A 21,236-nucleotide genomic window follows, 5' to 3' on the forward strand; every position below is an offset into this window, starting at 1 on the left:
TTAATATCTAGGTGTTTTTATGGGAATATGGATCTTTCAGATTATTTTGAGAAGCAATTTCGATCATATTTTACATTTTATTGTGTCATGTAGCACAGACCGCTGGTCTTGGTCTTGTCTCGGTCTCGATACACTCTGGTCTTGGTCTTGTCTTGGTCTCGGGTTAGGTGGTCTTGAACACAACACTGATGGATCTTTCAGATTATTTTGAAAAGCAATTTTGATCATATTTTACATTTTATTGTGTCATGTAGCTGGTCTTGGTCTTGACTCGGTCTCGACTTCACTCGGTCTTGGTCTTGACTTGATCTCGGACCCTAAAAGTCTTGGTCTTGTCTCGGTCTCGATACACTCTGGTCTTGGTCTTGTCTTGGTCTCGCGTTAGGTGGTCTTGAACACAACACTGCCTCATAGCTTCATTTACGCACTTAGTTCATGCAGTTTCTTTGATACTCCGGAGTTTTCGGTGCAGCGTGTAACAAATCCCCGTCTAAACGGAAGATTTAACACGGTCAAGAGAGTTCTTTGAATTATTTTTATAAAAATTTAGAAATAAGTATGTCTGTTGCCTTTCATAATCAAAACTAGAAAGAACGATTTGAAATAAACAAAAGAAAACGATCGCACACTTGCGGCTGGGAGTGGCACGCTATATTTAATAACCAAAAATCAGCTGTTCCACTGGAATCACCATGTTATTTCTGTCAATCTTTCATTTTTAACAATTAAACAACCCCACACCAAATCTATAGTACAGCCTTTGAATCAAAACAAAAGGAGATATTTCAATAATTGTCCAACAAAAAGTCCACAATTAGGTGTTCAAAAATAAGGATCCGTGCACACACACAAAAAACGCCGTTGGGGCGCAAATATTTCATCAGTCTTTGTCTGACTTGGGGGAAGGCCTGGAGCGCTCCAGGTATCGGGTCCGATCCTTGCCCCGTGTGGCTTTTATCTTCTTCTTGTTGGTTTTTATTGGCAGTTGGCAATAAACTTTCAGTAGCATTACCGCCACTTACTGGTATGGAGTGTGGTTCGTGATGATCTATATATTTTCCCCTACTTTTACTTCATATCTAATCCCTACAATAATTTCTGACTAAACATACACACCTACTTATATAACCTTACTTGCCTATAGCTTTATGTACCACTCTTTGTTATTCTTTACACATTCACAACCATCTTACTCTACTCAGATTCTATGAAATAACTTTGTTTTTTTAAGCATCTTCTCTCTTCTTCATATTTATAACACTCTAAAATAACATGCTCTATTGTTTCAAACTTCTCACAATATTCACACTTTCCTGTTTTATGCTTCTGTATTTTAAAAAGTGAATAATTAAGCCCTGTATGACCGAACCTTAACCCTGTTATTATTCTTTCCTCCTTTCTGTTTTTTCTTCCCTTTCTTTTCCTTCCTACAAACTTCTGAATTTTATAAAACCATCATCCTGTTAAACCTTCATCCCACCTGCTCTGCCATATTTTCATCAGCTCCTCTTTGACTTTCCCCTTCAGATTTACTTGTCCTAACTGTATACCTAATAGGATAGGTATAGGCCATTTTATCAACCCTCTTGTTTCCTTCTACCCCTATATGTGCTGGAACTAGGGCTGTTGTAAACGAATATTTTAGTAATCGAGTAATCTATCGATTATTCTTACGATTAATCGAGTAATCGGATAAAAAAAAATTCTAAAATGAAATATTGGTAAATCTGGCATAATACCGGTGTTACTATCAGATATCAATATCAGTCCAATTTTTTATATTTGAGCATCCCTAACAGTTGCTTTTTTGTAGTTTAGAAAACTAACCTGTAACAATAATATCTCACTTTCTAAGTTAACCAGAAGAAAAGTTATAGAAAAATCTGAAATTATATTGAATTTAATAACAAAGAGGCAGGCTCACAAATATGCTTATAAAAAATGTCTACAATCCAGCTTTTAGTTTATGTATTCATCTTCAGTGAGTTTAATAGATTAATTAAACTCACCTTGCCACCTAACCTTTCACGCTTTGGGTTTGAAAATACGGGAAATGCCGTCTGGAGTGGGAGGAGAGGGCGAATGAACGAACGTAAGATGGGGTGGAGGGGAGGAAATAGACCAGCGGACTGACGAACCGTTAGACCGGGGGACGAACACGGGGGGAAGCAATACGGGATATTTACGACACCTTCACTGGTCACACTCAGAAACTCATCTACCAGCCATGTACGATGCGCTCCGCCACCCGTTTCTTCAGACCGGGATATGAAATTTATTGTGCGGTTCGTCGGTAAAGCTACATTTACATGGTAAGCATCAGCTACTCAGCCGCCCGCCCTGTTCAGTCTATCCGCTCACCTCAGCGCTCTTCCCGCCGTTCGCTTTCAACCAGCATCCCCGGAGGAGAAATGCTGCCGTACTCCAGGCATTCCCCCAGTCATTTTAAGGATGCTTATCGGTTCCCCAAAAACGATAAAAAGTCGGGAATTATCATCAATCAATAAAATCCCCACGGGCCAATCTTGAAGATTAGACTTTATGTCGCTGAGACTTAGCTTTTGTCAACAACTCAGAGGAGGAAGTGAGAGCTCCGCGCAACGCAAATGAAGTCCCGGCCGGAACACGGTGCACTAACTAATAAAACATAAATTAACGAAGCTTCGAGGCAGGTAAATTTTCCTCGAGGAATTTTAGTAATCGAGGTACTCGAATCATTCGAGGAATCGTTTCAGCCCTAGCTGGAACCCATACAAAAACAACTACTAACCCCATATTTTGTATTCTAAATAGAGTATGATATATTTCTAATAAGATGTCCATCCTACTATCCGTATTAATATATTTTATGCTTAACAAAGCCGAGCTTGAATCTGAGCAAATTATTGTTTGCAGTGGTTTTACGTCCTCTATCCATTGTAATGCCAATAGTATTGCTAACATTTCACCTGTATAAATTGATAACCCATCCATAATTCTTTTCCCTATTTTCAAATAGAATTCTGGGATTGCAAATGCTATTCCCATTTTTCCAGCTATTTTTGATACATCTGTTATTATCGAAATTTGAACATGTCGATAATAATTATTTAAATATGATTGCACTGAATACCTATCTACAACATTTGATTTGTCTTGTTTCTTTACCATTTTTGATATATCTACTACGGTTTCTGGAGGAATCCAGGGTGGAATAATTGATATTGGATCTGTTTGATTAATTTCTAGACTATCAATTTTAAATTCCTTTATGTCCTTTTCAATTTTCCATCCATAACTCCTCAACTCTTCCTTTTCCCAACATGATTTTAAAATTTTCCGAGTTGGATGATCACATTTATTACCCATCAAATTTAACCAATAATTAATTCCTAGTTTAGTTCTCCTTAGATCTAATGGCAATTCTCCCGTTTCTATTTCTAATGCTGCTGTAGGTGTTGTTTTGAATGCTCCAGTACACAATCTTAATAATAATAATAATAATAATAATAATAATAAATAATAATACATTTTATTTATAGGCACCTTTTTGGACACCCAAGGTCACCTTGACATAAAACAAGTTATAAAATACATATCGGTAATAAAACAAACAAGATTTATAAGACAGTACAAGGGTAATTAAAAGCTGTATGCTAGTTCAAACAAATGGGTTTTTAATGGTTGGTTTTAATGGTTGATGTTGAATACTGTCTAATTTATCCAGATGAGTTTTAGCTGCTGAACCGTAAACTAAACAACCAAAATCAAAGTTGGATCTTTTCATCCCTGTATAAATCTTTTTTTAACAATTGTCTCTCTGCCCCCCTTTCACTACCAGCCAAACACCTTAATATATTCAACTTTCTCTTACATTTATCTACAATCTTTTGAATGTGAATATTCCATTTTAATTTTTCATCAAACCACAACCCCCCAAAATTTATACTCTTTACCTGCTCTATTTTTGGGGCCTGCCAGCAATGCATAGGGAGAGCAGTGACTGACCTGCGAAGCAGGTCAGTCACTGCCTCCATGCATTGCATGGCAGGCACCTATTGTTCTACACCCAATAGAATGTTTATTATTGGGGCATGCCATTAGCAATGCATAAGGAGAGCAGTGACTGACCTGCGAAGCAGGTCAGTCACTGCCTCCATGCATTGCATGGCAGGCACCTATTGTTCTACACCCAATAGAACGCCTGGATATTATTATTGGGGCATGCCATAGCAATGCATAGGGAGAGCAGTGACTGACCTGCGAAGCAGGTCAGTCACTGCCTCCATGCATTGCATGGCAGGCACCTATTAATCTACACCCAATAGAACGCCTGGATATTATTATTATTATAACAACTTCTTCCATTACCGTTAATGCGGCTCGTACCGCTGCGTGCCCACCCACAAAAGTGGTATCAAAACGTGTGTCTCGATCCCGGCATTGGAGCTATTATTTTTATTGGGGATCGGAGTTACGACGGCGACGTAAAAAGCGAAAAACGAGCGAAATTTCCAACTGCCGAAACCTTAGAGTGTAACTGAAACCAACTGCCGCTTTTTAGAGTGAGAAAAAGAGTGGAATTTTGACCCCAAAATAATTTTGAAATTGCTCTCATGGGTGCAAAAATTGCTCTATTGGTATGAAAGTTGGTCATGACATTGATACGTATGCCTGCTCCGGTAAAATGTTTTCAAAATTTCCCTAGGGCTTACGGTTTTCGGTCCAGGTGCTTCAGAGCAAAGTTTTGGGACAGGGTAACTGACGTTCCTCCCCAGTGTTTTACATATATTTCTGAAAAATCTCTGAGCTCAACGCACACCATTTTTCTCTCATCACTGCAATTACTGTGATTGAGCTACAGATATGAATCGCGGTACTAAATGAGACGAAAAATAGCCCTCTCATATGCTTCAAACGGTTTTTGGATCGGGCTTACGGATCCCGAACGGGAAGCAGTTGTTCGGACTGCTTTTTTCATTAAAACTGACTGGGTGTCTCATAAAGATAGATAAAGTCTCTGACACACACGCAGGGCAGTTTCATCACCATAGCAACAGAATGCAGAGATAGGGAGAACTGCTGGTTGGACTACAAAGACTCTGTAGTTCTAAATATGGCGGAACACTTTAATACAGAGGGCAGAGCAGAAGGTCAGAACTACAACATGGCGGAACACTCAATTATTACAGAGGAGGCCTCAGCTGGCAGTTCGAACTACTTCCTGTTTTGGGCATTATACAGGTAGATTAACCAAACCACTGTTACACATTGGATTAGTGTGGTTATGAAAATTAAGTTTACTGAAAGTTTCAAAATAAAACTCTGAAAATTGCACTGACAAAAGTGCATCGCCGTAGGCGATGCAAAAATGAAAATCTTTTTTTTAATGTTTTTTTTTCTCAGGATAGTGAACTGCCTTGCGCAGCAAGGCAGTTCATTAACATTAGCATTTCATGGTTGTCTCAAAGATAGAAATCCTTCCCCAGCTTTCTGTCTCACACACAGCAGTTGGCTGAGGGCCAATCGCTATAGCAACAGAATCCAGAGAAAGGAACTGCCATAACTGTAGTTCTATCTATGGCAAAGACTCAGTTAAAACAGAGGCCTGAGCAGCATGTCAGAACTACAACATGGCGGAACACTCAATTATTACAGAGGAGGAGTTGGCTGGTATTCTGAACTACTTGTGCTTTGAGCATCATATAACTGATTTAACCTGATCACTATTACACATGAAATTAGTGTGACCATTTCAAATGAAGCTTACTGAAAGTTTCAAAATAAAAGCCTGCATACTCCCCTCACGTCAGTGCACCGACGCAGGCGGTGCAAAAATATTCTTCTTCTTTTATGTTTGCAGCAAGGCAGTTCATTAACATCAGCACAAACATTAGCATTTCACTGCCACCCACTAGTGCACTTCCTTGCACGCATTAGCATTTTAACTAAAATAAGCTTTTAGCCAATTTATTTACTTATTAGCCATGTTTAGAATACTGATTGGACTGAGTCAATGGGTGACAACATGGTGGTGATACCCCACATTCTGCTGATACCATTCATGCTATTATTAGCATTTTGGCTAATTTTACCGTATGCAACATACTGAATGGTACAAGTACAGCTTAGTCCACATGCTTCTGACTCTCCACAGGTTATTGACTACATTGAAGCTTTCTTTAGCATTAATGCTAATTTTTTGCATCAGAACGCTTGATTAAAAACCGACGGGCACACTTTGGCATGCCCCTTAAAATTTCTGCGGAATTTTCTAGTTATTATAACAACTTCTTCCATTACCGTTAATGCGGCTCGTACCGCTGCGTGCCCACCCACAAAAGTGGTATCAAAACGTGTGTCTCGATCCCGGCATTGGAGCTATTACTTTTATTGGGGATCGGAGTTACGACGGCGACGTAAAAAGCGAAAAACGAGCGAAATTTCCAACTGCCGAAACCTTAGAGTGTAACTGAAACCAACTGCCGCTTTTTAGAGTGAGAAAAAGAGTGGAATTTTGACCCCAAAATAATTTTGAAATTGCTCTCATGGGTGCAAAAATTGCTCTATTGGTATGAAAGTCGGTCATGACATTGATACGAATGCCTGCTCTGGTAAAATGTTTTCAAAATTTCCCTAGGGCTTACGGTTTTCTGTCCAGGTGCTTCAGAGCAAAGTTTTGGGACAGGATAACTGACGTTCCTCCCCAGTGTTTTACATACATTTCTGAAAAATCTCTGAGCTCAGCGCACACCATTTTTCTCTCATCACTGCAATTACTGTGATTGAGCTACAGATATGAATCGCGGTAATAGATGAGATGAGAAATAGCCCTCTCATATGCTTCAAACGGTTTTTAGATCGGACTTACGGAACCCGAACGGGAAGCAGTCGTTCGGACTGCTTTTTCCATTAAAACTGACTGGGTGTCTCATAAAGATAGATAAGTCTGACACACACAGGGCACTTTCATCACTATAGCAACAGAATGCAGAGAGGGAGAACTGCTGGGGTTTGGACTACAAAGACTCTGTAGTTCTAAATATGGCGGAACACTTTAATACTGAGGGCAGAGCAGAAGGTCAGAACTACAACATGGCGGAACACTCAATTATTACAGAGGAGGGCTGAGCTGGCAGTTAGAACTACTTCCTGTTTTGGGCATTATACAGGTGGATTAACCAAACCACTGTTACACATTGGATTAGTGTGGTTATGAAAATTAAGTTTACTGAAAGTTTCAAAATAAAACTCTGAAAATTGCACTGACAAAAGTGCATCGCCGTAGGCGATGCAAAAATGAAAATCTTTTTTTTATGTTTTTTTTCTCAGGATAGTGAACTGCCTTGCGCAGCAAGGCAGTTCATTAACATTAGCATTTCATGGTTGTCTCAAAGATTGAAATCCTTCCCCAGCTTTCTGTCTCACACACACAGCAGTTGGCTGAGGGCCAATCGCTATAGCAACAGAATCCAGAGAAAGGCAAATCTGCTGGTTTGGACTACAAACCAGCAGCCATAACTGCCATAACTGTAGTTCTATCTATGGCCAAGACTCAGTTAAAACAGAGGCCTGAGCAGCATGTCAGAACTACAACATGGCGGAACACTCAATTATTACAGAGGAGGAGTTGGCTGGTATTATAAACAACTTGTGCTTTGAGCATTATATAACTGATTTAACCTGATCACTATTACACATGAAATTAGTGTGGCAATTTCAAATGAAGCTTATTGAAAATTTTCAAAATAAAAGCCTTGACAATTTTTACATCATGTAATTGCTCTTTTTACATACATTTCTGCAAAAAGTTCTGAGCTCAGCGCACACCATTTTTCTCTCATCACTGCAATTACTGTGAATGAGCTACAGATATGAATCGCGGTACTAAATGAGACGACAAATAGCCCTCTCATACGCTTCAAACGGTTTTCGAATACGTATCACGGTTCCCGAATGGAAAGGAGTTGTTCGGACAGCTTTTTGGAGTGAAACTGGCTGGCTCAAACACATAGAATTGTTTCTCCCCCTGTCTGGAGAAACACAGGGGGAGGCTTGATCACTATAGCAACAGAACACAGACAAAAGCCAAACTGCTCCTTAGGACTACAAAAACACCATCTTTGTAGTTCTAAACACGATGGAACACTTTACTACAGAGGCCTGAGCAGAAGGTCGGAAGGTCAACATGGTGGAACCCTCAATCATTACAAAGGAGGGCTGAGCTGGCAGTTAAGAAGTACATAATGGTGGAACTCTGACTTATTACAGAAAGAAGGTGAGCAGAATGTTATAACTACAGACAGGGCAGAATGTTCTGGGCATTATATATGAACTGGTATAACCCAACCACTGTTAGACATGGGATTAGTGTGGCCATTTAAAATGAAGCTTACTGAAAATTTCAAAATAAAAGCCTGAATATTCCTATCAGGCCTTTATTATGTTTTTCTCTCAGGTTAGTGCAGAGAGAACTACAGATTTAAATCGTGGTTCCATCGGAGACAAGAAATTGCCCTCTTATATGCTTCAAAAAGTTTTCGGATTGCTCTTATGGATGCTGAACAGTAAGCCGCTTTGATCAGAAAAACTAACTGCTTCAAACAGTTAGAATTCTGTCTCTCCCTGTGTGTCTCACTAACATGATAGTTGAGCTGCTCTTTAGAACTACAATGACTGAAGGTCAGAACTACAACATGGCGGAACTCTCAGATACCACAGATTAGGGCTGAACTGGCATTTAGAACTACTTGCTGTTTTGGGCATTATATAGTTGGATTAACCCAACCACTGTTACACATTTTATTGCTGTGGTCAATTAAAATGAAGCTTAATGAAAATTTCAAAATAAAAGCCTTGATATTTTTCACATCAGCTTTGGGCTTTATGTGAAATGTTTAAACAAACTACTGTTACACATTGAATTGGTGTGGTAGTTAAAATGAAGCCTACTGAAAGTTTCAAAATAAAAGTCTGCATATTCCTCTCATGCTAGTCCAACGCCGTAGGCGTTGCAATAATATTAAGCTTTTTTCGCATTTTTTTTCCTCAGGATAGTGAACTGCCTTGCGCAGCAAGGCAGTTCATTAACATTAGCACAAGTTTAGCATTTTACTGCCCCCACTAGTGCACTGCCTTGCGCAGCAAGGCAGTGCAATAGCATTAGCATTAGCCTTTTCCCTAAAGGTAGCTATTAGATAATTTTCTTACTTATTAGCGATGTTCAGTATACTGAATGGAGTAAATCAATGACAGAAAACATGCTAGTGATGCCACACATCCTACATGAATATTAGTCTTCATGCTAATATTAGCATTTTGGCTTATGCATTAATTTCAACATACTGAATGGTAAAGGTACAGTTTAGTCAACATGTTTCTGACTCACCACAGGTTATTGACTACATTGCAGCTTTCTTTAGCATTAATGCTAATTTTTTGCATCAGAAGGCTTGATTAAAAAGCGACGGGCACACTTTGGCATGCCCCTCAAAATTTCTGCGGAATTTTCTAGTTATTCCATATTTTTCTTCCGTTACCGTTAATGCGGCTCGTACCGCTGCGTGCCCACCCACAAAAGTGGTATCAAAACGACTGGCTCGATCCCGGCATTGGAGCTATTACTTTTATTGGGATTCTGTGTAAAAATGACGACATAAATTAAAAAAAACGAAAAAACTTTAATCTGAGGAACTCGCAGCATCACTAAGATTTCTCTCTGAAACACACACACAGGACAGTGGAGGTCAGACTCCAAAACTCTGTTTAACTCCCCCTCACAGGCACAAATAGCGGCCTATTGATGTCAAACTTGGTCATGACATAGATACACATGCCTGCTCCTGTAAAATGTTTTCAAAATTTTCCTAGGGCTTATAGTTTTTTGTCAGGGTCCTGTAGACCGACGTTAAGTGTCTCACAAGTATAGAAACCAGCCTGTCTGAAAGACAGTGCCAGCCCAGGTGCAGATCATTAATTACCATAGCAACGGGCCGCAGACAGAGGCAGTGAGTATTCCCACAGCGCTGAATCAGATCTCACAATGCATTGTGGGAAGAATACATATTTCGTGTGACTATTCATGTTTTGCTTACATAAAATTATTACTTGTCTGAATTTTTGAGTGTAAATTAAAATCTTTACTAAGAAAATTGAAATAGTTTTTAGAAATTAACTATTACCAACTTTCTTCATGTTTTTATTTTGGACCATGAGTGAGAACCACATGTGCGAAGCTTATAGTCGTCGGTCTCAGATTGAATTTCACTGACTTGGGGTTTATATCCTGTTTCCCAATGGTGACTCATATTGTCATAATACACCTGACAATATTTACAGTTATTGTGTTCTAGTGGTGGGATAAGTATGTCAGACATGCTTTTATTTTTTTTCACGGCTAATTTGAAACGCTGGGTTTAAAGCGGAGGGCACACTTGGCAGGTCCCTTAAAATTTCTGCGGAATTTTCTAGTTGGGGCATGCCATTAGCAATGCATAAGGAGAGCAGTGACTGACCTGCGAAGCAGGTCAGTCACTGCCTCCATGCATTGCATGGCAGGCACCTATTGTTCTACACCCAATAGAAGGTCTCTTTATTGGGGCATGCCATTAGCAATGCATAAGGAGAGCAGTGACTGACCTGCGAAGCAGGTCAGTCACTGCCTCCATGCATTGCATGGCAGGCACCTATTGTTCTACACCCAATAGAACGCCTGGATATTATTATTATTATAACAACTTCTTCCATTACCGTTAATGCGGCTCGTACCGCTGCGTGCCCACCCACAAAAGTGGTATCAAAACGTGTGTCTCGATCCCGGCATTGGAGCTATTACTTTTATTGGGGATCGGAGTTACGACGGCGACGTAAAAAGCGAAAAACGAGCGAAATTTCCAACTGCCGAAACCTTAGAGTGTAACTGAAACCAACTGCCGCTTTTTAGAGTGAGAAAAAGAGTGGAATTTTGACCCCAAAATAATTTTGAAATCGCTCTCATGGGTGCAAAAATTGCTCTATTGGTATGAAAGTCGGTCATGACATTGATACGAATGCCTGCTCCGGTAAAATGTTTTCAAAATTTCCCTAGGGCTTATGGTTTTCGGTCCAGGTGCTTCAGAGCAAAGTTTTGGGACAGGATAACTGACGCTCCTCTCCAGTGTTTTACATACATTTCTGAAAAATCTCTGAGCTCAGCGCACACCATTTTTCTCTCATCACTGCAATTACTGTGATTGAGCTACAGATATGAATCGCGGTAATAGATGAGATGAGAAATAGCCCTCTCATATGCTTCAAACGGTTTTTGGATCGGACTTACGGAACCCGAACGGGAAGCAGTCGTTCGGACTGCTTTTTCCATTAAAACTGACTGGGTGTCTCATAAAGATAGATAAGTCTGACACACACAGGGCACTTTCATCACTATAGCAACAGAATGCAGAGAGGGAGAACTGCTGGGGTTTGGACTACAAAGACTCTGTAGTTCTAAATATGGCGGAACACTTTAATGCAGAGGGCAGAGCAGAAGGTCAGAACTACAACATGGCGGAACACTCAATTATTACAGAGGAGGCCTGAGCTGGCAGTTAGAACTACTTCCTGTTTTGGGCATTATACAGGTGGATTAACCAAACCACTGTTACACATTGGATTAGTGTGGTTATGAAAATTAAGTTTACTGAAAGTTTCAAAATAAAACTCTGAAAATTGCACTGACAAAAGTGCATCGCCGTAGGCGATGCAAAAATGAAAATCTTTTTTTTATGTTTTTTTTCTCAGGATAGTGAACTGCCTTGCGCAGCAAGGCAGTTCATTAACATTAGCATTTCATGGTTGTCTTAAAGATTGAAATCCTTCCCCAGCTTTCTGTCTCACACACACAGCAGTTGGCTGAGGGCCAATCGCTAGAGCAACAGAATCCAGAGAAAGGCTGCTGGTTTGGACTACAAACCAGCAGCCATAACTGCCATAACTGTAGTTCTATCTATGGCCAAGACTCAGTTAAAATAGAGGCCTGACCAGCATGTCAGAACTACAACATGGCGGAACACTCAATTATTACAGAGGAGGAGTTGGCTGGTATTATAAACAACTTGTGCTTTGAGCATTATATAACTGATTTAACCTGATCACTATTACACATGAAATTAGTGTGGCAATTTCAAATGAAGCTTATTGAAATTTTTCAAAATAAAAGCCTTGACAATTTTTACATCATGTAATTGCTCTTTTTACATACATTTCTGCAAAAAGTTCTGAGCTCAGCGCACACCATTTTTCTCTCATCACTGCAATTACTGTGAATGAGCTACAGATATGAATCGCGGTACTAAATGAGACGACAAATAGCCCTCTCATACGCTTCAAACGGTTTTCGAATACGTATCACGGTTCCCGAATGGAAAGGAGTTGTTCGAACAGCTTTTTGGAGTGAAACTGGCTGGCTCAAACAGATAGAATTGTTTCTCCCCCTGTCTGGAGAAACACAGGGGGAGGCTTGATCACTATAGCAACAGAACACAGACAAAAGCCAAACTGCTCCTTAGGACTACAAAAACACCATCTTTGTAGTTCTAAACACGATGGAACACTTTACTACAGAGGCCTGAGCAGAAGGTCGGAAGGTCAACATGGTGGAACCCTCAATCATTACAAAGGAGGGCTGAGCTGGCAGTTAAGAAGTACATAATGGTGGAACTCTGACTTATTACAGAAAGAAGGTGAGCAGAATGTTATAACTACAGACAGGGCAGAATGTTCTGGGCATTATATATAAACTGGTTTAACCCAACCACTGTTAGATATTGGATTAGTGTGGCCATTTAAAATGAAGCTTACTGAAAATTTCAAAATAAAAGCCTGAATATTCCTCTTGGGCCTTTATTATGTTTTTCTCTCAGGTTAGTGCAGAGACAACTACAGATTTAAATCGTGTTTCCATCGGAGACAAGAAATTGCCCTCTTATATGCTTCAAAAAGTTTTCGGATTGCTCTTATGGATGCTGAACAGTAAGCCGCTTTGATCAGAAAAACTAACTGCTTCAAACAGTTAGAATTCTCTCTCCCTGTGTGTCTCACTAACATGATAGTTGAGCTGCTCTTTAGAACTACAATGACTGAAGGTCAGAACTACAACATGGCGGAACTTTCAGATACCACAGATTAGGGCTGAACTGGCATTTAGAACTACTTGCTGTTTTGGGCATTATATAGTTGGATTAACCCAACCACTGTTACACATTTTATTGCTGTGGTCAATTAAAATGAAGCTTAATGAAAATTTCAAAATAAAAGCCTTGATATTTTTCACATCAGCTTTGGGCTTTATGTGAAATGTTTAAACAAACTACTTTTACACATTGAATTGGTGTGGTGGTTAAAATGAAGCCTACTGAAAGTTTCAAAATAAAAGTCTGCATATTCCTCTCATGCTAGTGCAACGCCGTAGGCGTTGCAATAATATTAAGCTTTTTTCGCATTTTTTTTTCCTCAGGATAGTGAACTGCCTTGCGCAGCAAGGCAGTTCATTAACATTAGCACAAGTTTAGCATTTTACTGCCCCCACTAGTGCACTGCCTTGCGCAGCAAGGCAGTGCATTAGCATTAGCATTAGCCTTTTCCCTAAAGGTAGCTATTAGATAATTTTCTTACTTATTAGCGATGTTCAGTATACTGAATGGAGTAAATCAATGACAGAAAACATGCTAGTGATGCCACACATCCTACATGAATATTAGTCTTCATGCTAATATTAGCATTTTGGCTTATGCATTAATTTCAACATACTGAATGGTACAGGTACAGTTTAGTCAACATGTTTCTGACTCACCACAGGTTATTGACTACATTGCAGCTTTCTTTAGCATTAATGCTAATTTTTTGCATCAGAAGGCTTGATTAAAAAGCGACGGGCACACTTTGGCATGCCCCTCAAAATTTCTGTGGAATTTTCTAGTTGGGGCCTGCCATAAGCAATGCATAAGGAGAGCAGTGACTGACCTGCGAAGCAGGTCAGTCACTGCCTCCATGCATTGCATGGCAGGCACCTATTGTTCTACACCCAATAGAATGTCTCTTTATTTATTTATATCTTTATTTTTCTTCCATTACCGTTAATGCGGCTCGTACCGCTGCGTGTACCCCCACAAAAGTGGTATCAAATCGTGCGGCTCGATGCCGAGTAGGGAGCTATTACTTTTAGTGGGATTCTGTGTAAAAATGAGGACATAAATAAAAAAAAACGAAAAAACTTTAATCTGAGGAACTCGCAGCATCACTAAGATTTCTCTCTGAAACACACACACAGGACAGTGGAGGTCAGACTCCTAAACTCTTTTTAACTCCCCCTCACAGGCACAAATAGAGGCCTATTGATGTCAAACTTGGTCATGACATAGATACACATGCCTGCTCCTGTAAAATGTTTTCAAAATTTTCCTAGGGCTTATGGTTTTTTGTCAGGGTCCTGTAGACCGACGTTAAGTGTCTCACAAGTATAGAAACCAGCCTGTCTGAAAGAGAGTGCCAGCCCAGGTGCAGATCATTAATTACCATAGCAACGGGCCCTAGACAGAGGCAGTGAGTATTCCCACAGCGCTGAATCAGATCTCACAATGCATTGTGGGAAGAATACAAATTTCCTGTGACTATTCATGTTTTGCTTACATAAAATTATTACTTGTCTGAATTTTTGAGTGTAAATTAAAATCTTTACTATGAAAATTGAAATTGTTTTTAGAAATTAACTATTAACAACTTTCTTCATGTTTTTTATTTTGGACCATGAGTGAGATCACCATGTGCGAATCTTATAGTCGTCGGTCTCGGATTGAATTTCACTGACTTTGGGTTTATACCCTGCTTTTCAATGGTGACTTATATTGTCTTAATATACCTGACAATATTTACAGTTACTGTGTTCTAGTGGAGGGATAAGTATGTCAGACATGCATATATCTATTTTTCACGGTGAATTTGAAACGCTGGGGTAAAAGCGGAGGGCATACTTGGCAGGCCCCTTAAAATTTCTGCGGAATTTTCTAGTTATTCCATATTTTTCTTCCGTTCACCTTAATGCGGCTCGTACCGCTGCGTGCCCACCCACAAAAGTGGTATCAAAACGTGTGTCTCGATCCCGGCATTGGAGCTATTATTTTTATTGGGGATCGGAGTTACGACGGCGACGTAAAAAGTGAAAAACGAGCGAAATTTCCAACTGCCGAAACCTTAGAGTGTAACTGAAACCAACTGCCGCTTTTTAGAGTGAGAAAAAGAGTGGAATTTTGACCCAAAAATAATTTTGAAATCGCTCTCATGGGTGCAAAAATTGCTCTATCGGTATGAAAGTCGGTCATGACATTGATACGTATGCCTGCTCCGGTAAAATGTTTTCAAAATTTTCCTAGGGCTTACGGTTTTCGGTCAAGGTGCTTCAGAGCAAAGTTTTGGGACAGGATAACTGACGCTCCTCCCCAGTGTTTTATATACATTTCTGAAAAAGCTCTGAGCTCAGCGCACACCATTTTTCTCTCATCACTGCAATTACTGTGAATGAGCTACAGATATGAATCGCGGTACTAAATGAGACGACAAATAGCCCTCTCATATGCTTCAAACGGTTTTCGAATACGTATCACGGTTCCCGAATGGAAAGGAGTTGTTCGGACAGCTTTTTGGAGTGAAACTGGCTGGCTCAAACAGATAGAATTGTTTCTCCCCCTGTCTGGAGAAACACAGGGGGAGGCTTGGTCACTATAGCAACAGAACACAGACAAAAGCCAGACTGCTCCTTAGGACTACAAAAACGCCATCTTTGTAGTTCTAAACACGATGGAACACTTTACTACAGAGGCCTGAGCAGAAGGTCGGAAGGTCAACATGGTGGAACCCTCAATCATTACAAAGGAGGGCTGAGCTGGCAGTTAAGAAGTACATAATGGTGGAACTCTGACTTATTACAGAAAGAAGGTGAGCAGAATGTTATAACTACAGACAGGGCAGAATGTTCTGGGCTTTATATATAAACTGGTTTAACCCAACCACTGTTAGACATGGGATTAGTGTGGCCATTTAAAATGAAGCTTACTGAAAATTTCAAAATAAAAGCCTGAATATTCCTCTCAGGCCTTTATTATGTTTTTCTCTCAGGTTAGTGCAGAGAGAACTACAGATTTAAAATCGTGGTTCCATCGGAGACAAGAAATTGCCCTCTTATATGCTTCAAAAAGTTTTCGGATTGCTCTTATGGATGCTGAACAGTAAGCCGCTTTGATCAGAAAAACTAACTGCTTCAAAGGGTTGCTGCACTCCTCTCATGCTAGTGCAACGCCGTAGGCGTTGCAATAATATTAAGCTTTTTTCGCATTTTTTTTCCTCAGGATAGTGAACTGCCTTGCGCAGCAAGGCAGTTCATTAACATTAGCACAAGATTGTGCACAACATTAGCACAAACTTTAGCATTTTACTGCCCCCACTAGTGCACTGCCTTGCGCAGCAAGGCAGTGCACATCCTAACATCCTAACATCCTACATGAATATTAGTCTTCACGCTAATATTAGCATTTTGGCTTATGCATTAATTTCAACATACTGAATGGTACAGGTGCAGTTTAGTCAACATGTTTCTGACTCACCACAGGTTATTGACTACATTGAAGCTTTCTTTAGCATTAATGCTAATTTTTTGCATTAGAACGCTTGATTAAAAACCGACGGGCACACTTTGGCATGCCCCTTAAAATTTCTGCGGAATTTTCTAGTTATTCCATATTTTTCTTCCGTTACCGTTAATGCGGCTCGTACCGCTGCGTGCCCACCCACAAAAGTGGTATCAAAACGACTGGCTCGATCCCGGCATTGGAGCTATTACTTTTATTGGGATTCTGTGTAAAAATGACGACATAAATTAAAAAAAACGAAAAAACTTTAATCTGAGGAACTCGCAGCATCACTAAGATTTCTCTCTGAAACACACACACAGGACAGTGGAGGTCAGACTCCAAAACTCTGTTTAACTCCCCCTCACAGGCACAAATAGCGGCCTATTGATGTCAAACTTGGTCATGACATAGATACACATGCCTGCTCCTGTAAAATGTTTTCAAAATTTTCCTAGGGCTTATAGTTTTTTGTCAGGGTCCTGTAGACCGACGTTAAGTGTCTCACAAGTATAGAAACCAGCCTGTCTGAAAGACAGTGCCAGCCCAGGTGCAGATAATTAATTACCATAGCAACGGGCCGCAGACAGAGGCAGTGAGTATTCCCACAGCGCTGAATCAGATCTCACAATGCATTGTGGGAAGAATACATATTTCGTGTGACTATTCATGTTTTGCTTACATAAAATTATTACTTGTCTGAATTTTTGAGTGTAAATTAAAATCTTTACTATGAAAATTGAAATAGTTTTTAGAAATTAACTATTAACAACTTTCTTCATGTTTTTTATTTTGGACCATGAGTAAGAACCACATGTGCGAAGCTTATAGTCGTCGGTCTCAGATTGAATTTCACTGACTTGGGGTTTATATCCTGCTTCCCAATGGTGGCTCATATTGTCATAATACACCTGACAATATTTACAGTTACTGTGTTCTAGTGGTGGGATAAGTATGTCAGACATGCTTTTATTTTTTTTCACGGCTAATTTGAAACGCTGGGGTTAAAGTGGAGGGCACACTTGGCAGGCCCCTTAAAATTTCTGTGGAATTTTTTGATTATATAATTTTAATTCTATCACCTTGTTTGTTTGTTTTTCTGAGAAAATATAATTACTTCTGTTTTATCCACTGAGAATTTGAATCCCCTTTGCAGTGCCCACCACTCTATATCAATAATGACCTTTTGTAATTTCTCAACATTTTTCCCTCTTTTCCATATTGCTCCATCATCTGCAAAGAGTGAACACAGCATATCATTTCCAATATTTTTGAATATGTCATTTATCATAACAGAAAACAATAATGGGCTTATAATACACCCCTGTGGCATTCCGTTTTCCACTACATATTTACCTGAAACTACCTCACCAATTCTTACCTGTAATTTCCTGTTTGTTAAAAAGTCTTTAATCCATTCATATATTTTTCCTTTAATCTCCAATTTGTGTACTTTAATTAATAAACCCTTTACCCACATCATATCATATGCTTTTTCAATATCGAAAAATACTGCCACTACACTCTCTTTGTTTACTTGAGCTCTTCAACTTCATGCTCTAGGGCAGTGGTTCTTAACCTTTTATTGAGGTACCAAACCCACCAGTTTCATATGCGCATACACTGAATCCTTCTGTAGTGATAAATGAAATTAAAATCAGATTCCCCCCCCCCCCTAAATTCAAGAGGTGACCCAACTAGAGTGTAGTTGACAGTCTAGTAGGTGACCCAACTAGAGTCTAGTTGGGTCACCCCAAGATCACTAAGTCTTCTTAAAAGGTAGAGTCTCTGAGAACAGTTCTTCAAAATGTAGTCAGTGCTTTCAGCAAAGTTGATCGTTCCTGGACAGTCGTCCAGGAACGACCCAAGGTATTTAAAATTTTCCACAGTTTCAACAGGTTGGCCATTGAGAGAAACTGGAATCACTTTAAGGTCTTGTTTAGATTATTTAATTATTTAACATTCTTAAGAGAATGAAAAATTAATAAATAATAAAGACTGTCGTATTCGGATTTAGCAATGTAATTATATTAGTTGTATTACCACCCCCATGCCACTAGAGGCAGTAGCAGGCCCGAAAAGATGCGACTACGGAGCAGATTTAGAAGTATACCGAAAGCTATGGTGAGCTTTGCTGAAGTAATGGGATATATGCCACGAGAGGTGATGACGTATTTCCGTTTGAATTTATGCCACATAGATTGGTTCCGGGTCCTGCTTGCTCCTATAGTTTTTAGCCAAAGCTGCAAGATCTGTACCATGAAAAGACGCAAAACTTAAAATATCTGTGAGCTACTGGTACAACAATCGAGTTTTTTAGATGTGCCGTTGTGTCCAGTAATTAGCCAGTACCATCAATGGAACTCCGATAATGTGATTCACCATGGCAACAGGGAAGAAAACAGGAAGCAAACATTTTCTGGAGGGACAACACATCAACTCAGAGTTCAGAGAATAGTTAAAGTTTTATTTTTTATCAGACCAGTGTGTTAGTACCTTAGATGTTTCGATTACTTCCTGCAATCTTCATCATGTTACATGTGATGCGTGCCAGCTGATTTATGCAGGGTTAAAATCAGCTGACAGACACGTCACAGTAACACCACATGATGCATGCAATCTGATGAAGATTGCAGGAAGTAATCAAAACATTGCAAGGTACTAACAAACAGCACTGGTCTGATAAAAAATAAAACTAACTATAATCTTGTGTGGACCAAACGAACCTTTTTGGAATATCACAGTTCAGAGTTTGTTGAACCTCTTTTCTGGAATAGTCCAATTGAGTTAAAAAACAAAACAAAAAAAAAACCGTTATCTTACTTACCCAATTAGGGTTGATTAAACCACAAGCTGGTCAAAACTTCTCCGCATCAAGACAAATTCTTCTTCGTGTGAGAGGAGGGTGAATGGAGAGCGGAAGAAGAGCGAGTGAGAAGAGTGTTTGTATATTCTATATCTTTGGCTTTTTTCTTACTGTTTTTCACTGGGTGTTTATATTACTTGTTTATTTGTGATTTTGGTTTAGTTTGTCACGTTTTAAGGGTTTTTTTCTTTTATTTTTTTTGTTGGGTTCGGGTGTGACTGTCAGGCGTGCCTGGCTAGCCGGCGTCTGACGGTGGTCGGTGCTGGGGCTTTCTCCACACTGACACATTGTTTGGCTGTGGGAGAGGTGATTGGACATGGGTCCATTAGATCTGCTGCTGGAGCAGTCGTCTTGTTTGTGGAGAAAGTGGAGCAGGCTCAACAACTAGTGGAGGTGGGCTTGTTTTTACAGGTGTCGCAGTTGACTTTACCTGCAACTAAGGTTACGTTGTCCAACGTGCCTCCGTTCATAAGTGACGAGTTTTTGATTAAAGAATTGTCTCGGCACTATAAGGTGGTGTCGCCAATTAGAAATGTTCTATCAGGGTGTAAGTCACCATTGCTAAAACATGTTGTCTCTCATAGGAGACAACTGTTTATGATATTAAACAAACGTGACAAAGAACTTAATTTGCTGTTTCATGTAAAAATAGATGATTTTGACTACATTTTATTTGCAACTTCTTCCAACATTAAGTGCTTTGGGTGTGTTTTCTTTTTTTGTAAAAATCAATCAGGACACATTTTTGTGATCGATTTCTTGGCAAAAAGTTTTTACCGAGAACTCGATCAGAAGCGCCGTGAAAATGGTCAGATCCGCCGGATCCACCTCTTTAGTTGCAATGCGCGCTCCCGACACAGGGGAAACAGATTTTCACAGGGACGGGCCGGCCCCATCGATTTCGGCAAAGCAGCAGCCCGCTGCTGCTGAGCAGGTGGGGAGCCCACCTGGTGAGGCTGGCCGGCGGAGGAGCCTGTGGTGGCAGCAGAAGAGCCTGCTGCAGAGGAGCCGACGTAAGGTACTGTTGAGGTGTCCTTAGTGGAAATGGGAAAGGTTTGAAAATGAGTATATGTGTGGGATAGGATGGAAGCACGGTGTTGTGTGGTGATGGGGTGAATGGTGGTGAGGGTGAAAGTGAAGTGGTGGAGAGAGACGGTGTGCAGGGAGAGCAGGAGGGAGTGAGAGGCGATGAGGAGTATTTAGTGTGTGGAGATCAGGGAAAGAAAGGAGAGGTGCAGGCGGATGGACAGACGGAAGGACAGAACAGTGCAGAGTTGTTTTTTGGGGGGAGAGACAGGTGACGCAGAGGAGGCGATGGAGTTGGAGGCTTCAGCCCCGATAAAGAGGCGAAGCAATTGGAGGAATGTGGTGACTGCTGTGCAGGTCAGCAAGCAGGCCAGTAAGCTGGCTGCAGAGAGAAAGAGATGTCGGACAGCAGCGACAATGAGAGCTGGTTCTCTGATACCAGTGAGGTTTCTGTATCTTTTTTACTGCTGTAAAAAACCTAGATACCCTGCAGAATCTTTTAGAACATTTTTAAAAGAAACTAAAGGTGAAAGGACTAAAAATTGAAAGTCATTTTCCTAATTTAAAATTGTTTTATTTTAACAGCAAGGTATCACATTAAGAACAAAGAAGTATCAGGGTTTACAGATACAGAAGTTTTTAAATTAAATAAAATAATGACGAAAGTTAGAAAACAACTCTGAGTAAATAATGCATAGTAGCATTTTAAT

General features: G+C 40.0%; 1 protein-coding gene and 1 pseudogene across 1 annotated transcript in view; both read left to right on the top strand.

Annotated features, from left to right (window-relative positions):
• vopp1b (VOPP1 WW domain binding protein b) overlaps positions 1 to 21,236 on the top strand; it is a 98,682-nt gene that overhangs the window by 29,116 nt on the left and 48,330 nt on the right. The window lies entirely within an intron of this gene.
• On the top strand, positions 19,817 to 21,209 carry LOC148153499 (uncharacterized; annotated as a pseudogene).

Source organism: Poecilia mexicana, unplaced genomic scaffold, assembly GCF_051168715.1.
Source record: "Poecilia mexicana isolate PSO_F unplaced genomic scaffold, ASM5116871v1 scaffold_20, whole genome shotgun sequence".
In the NCBI taxonomy this organism is placed as follows: domain Eukaryota; kingdom Metazoa; phylum Chordata; class Actinopteri; order Cyprinodontiformes; family Poeciliidae; genus Poecilia; species Poecilia mexicana.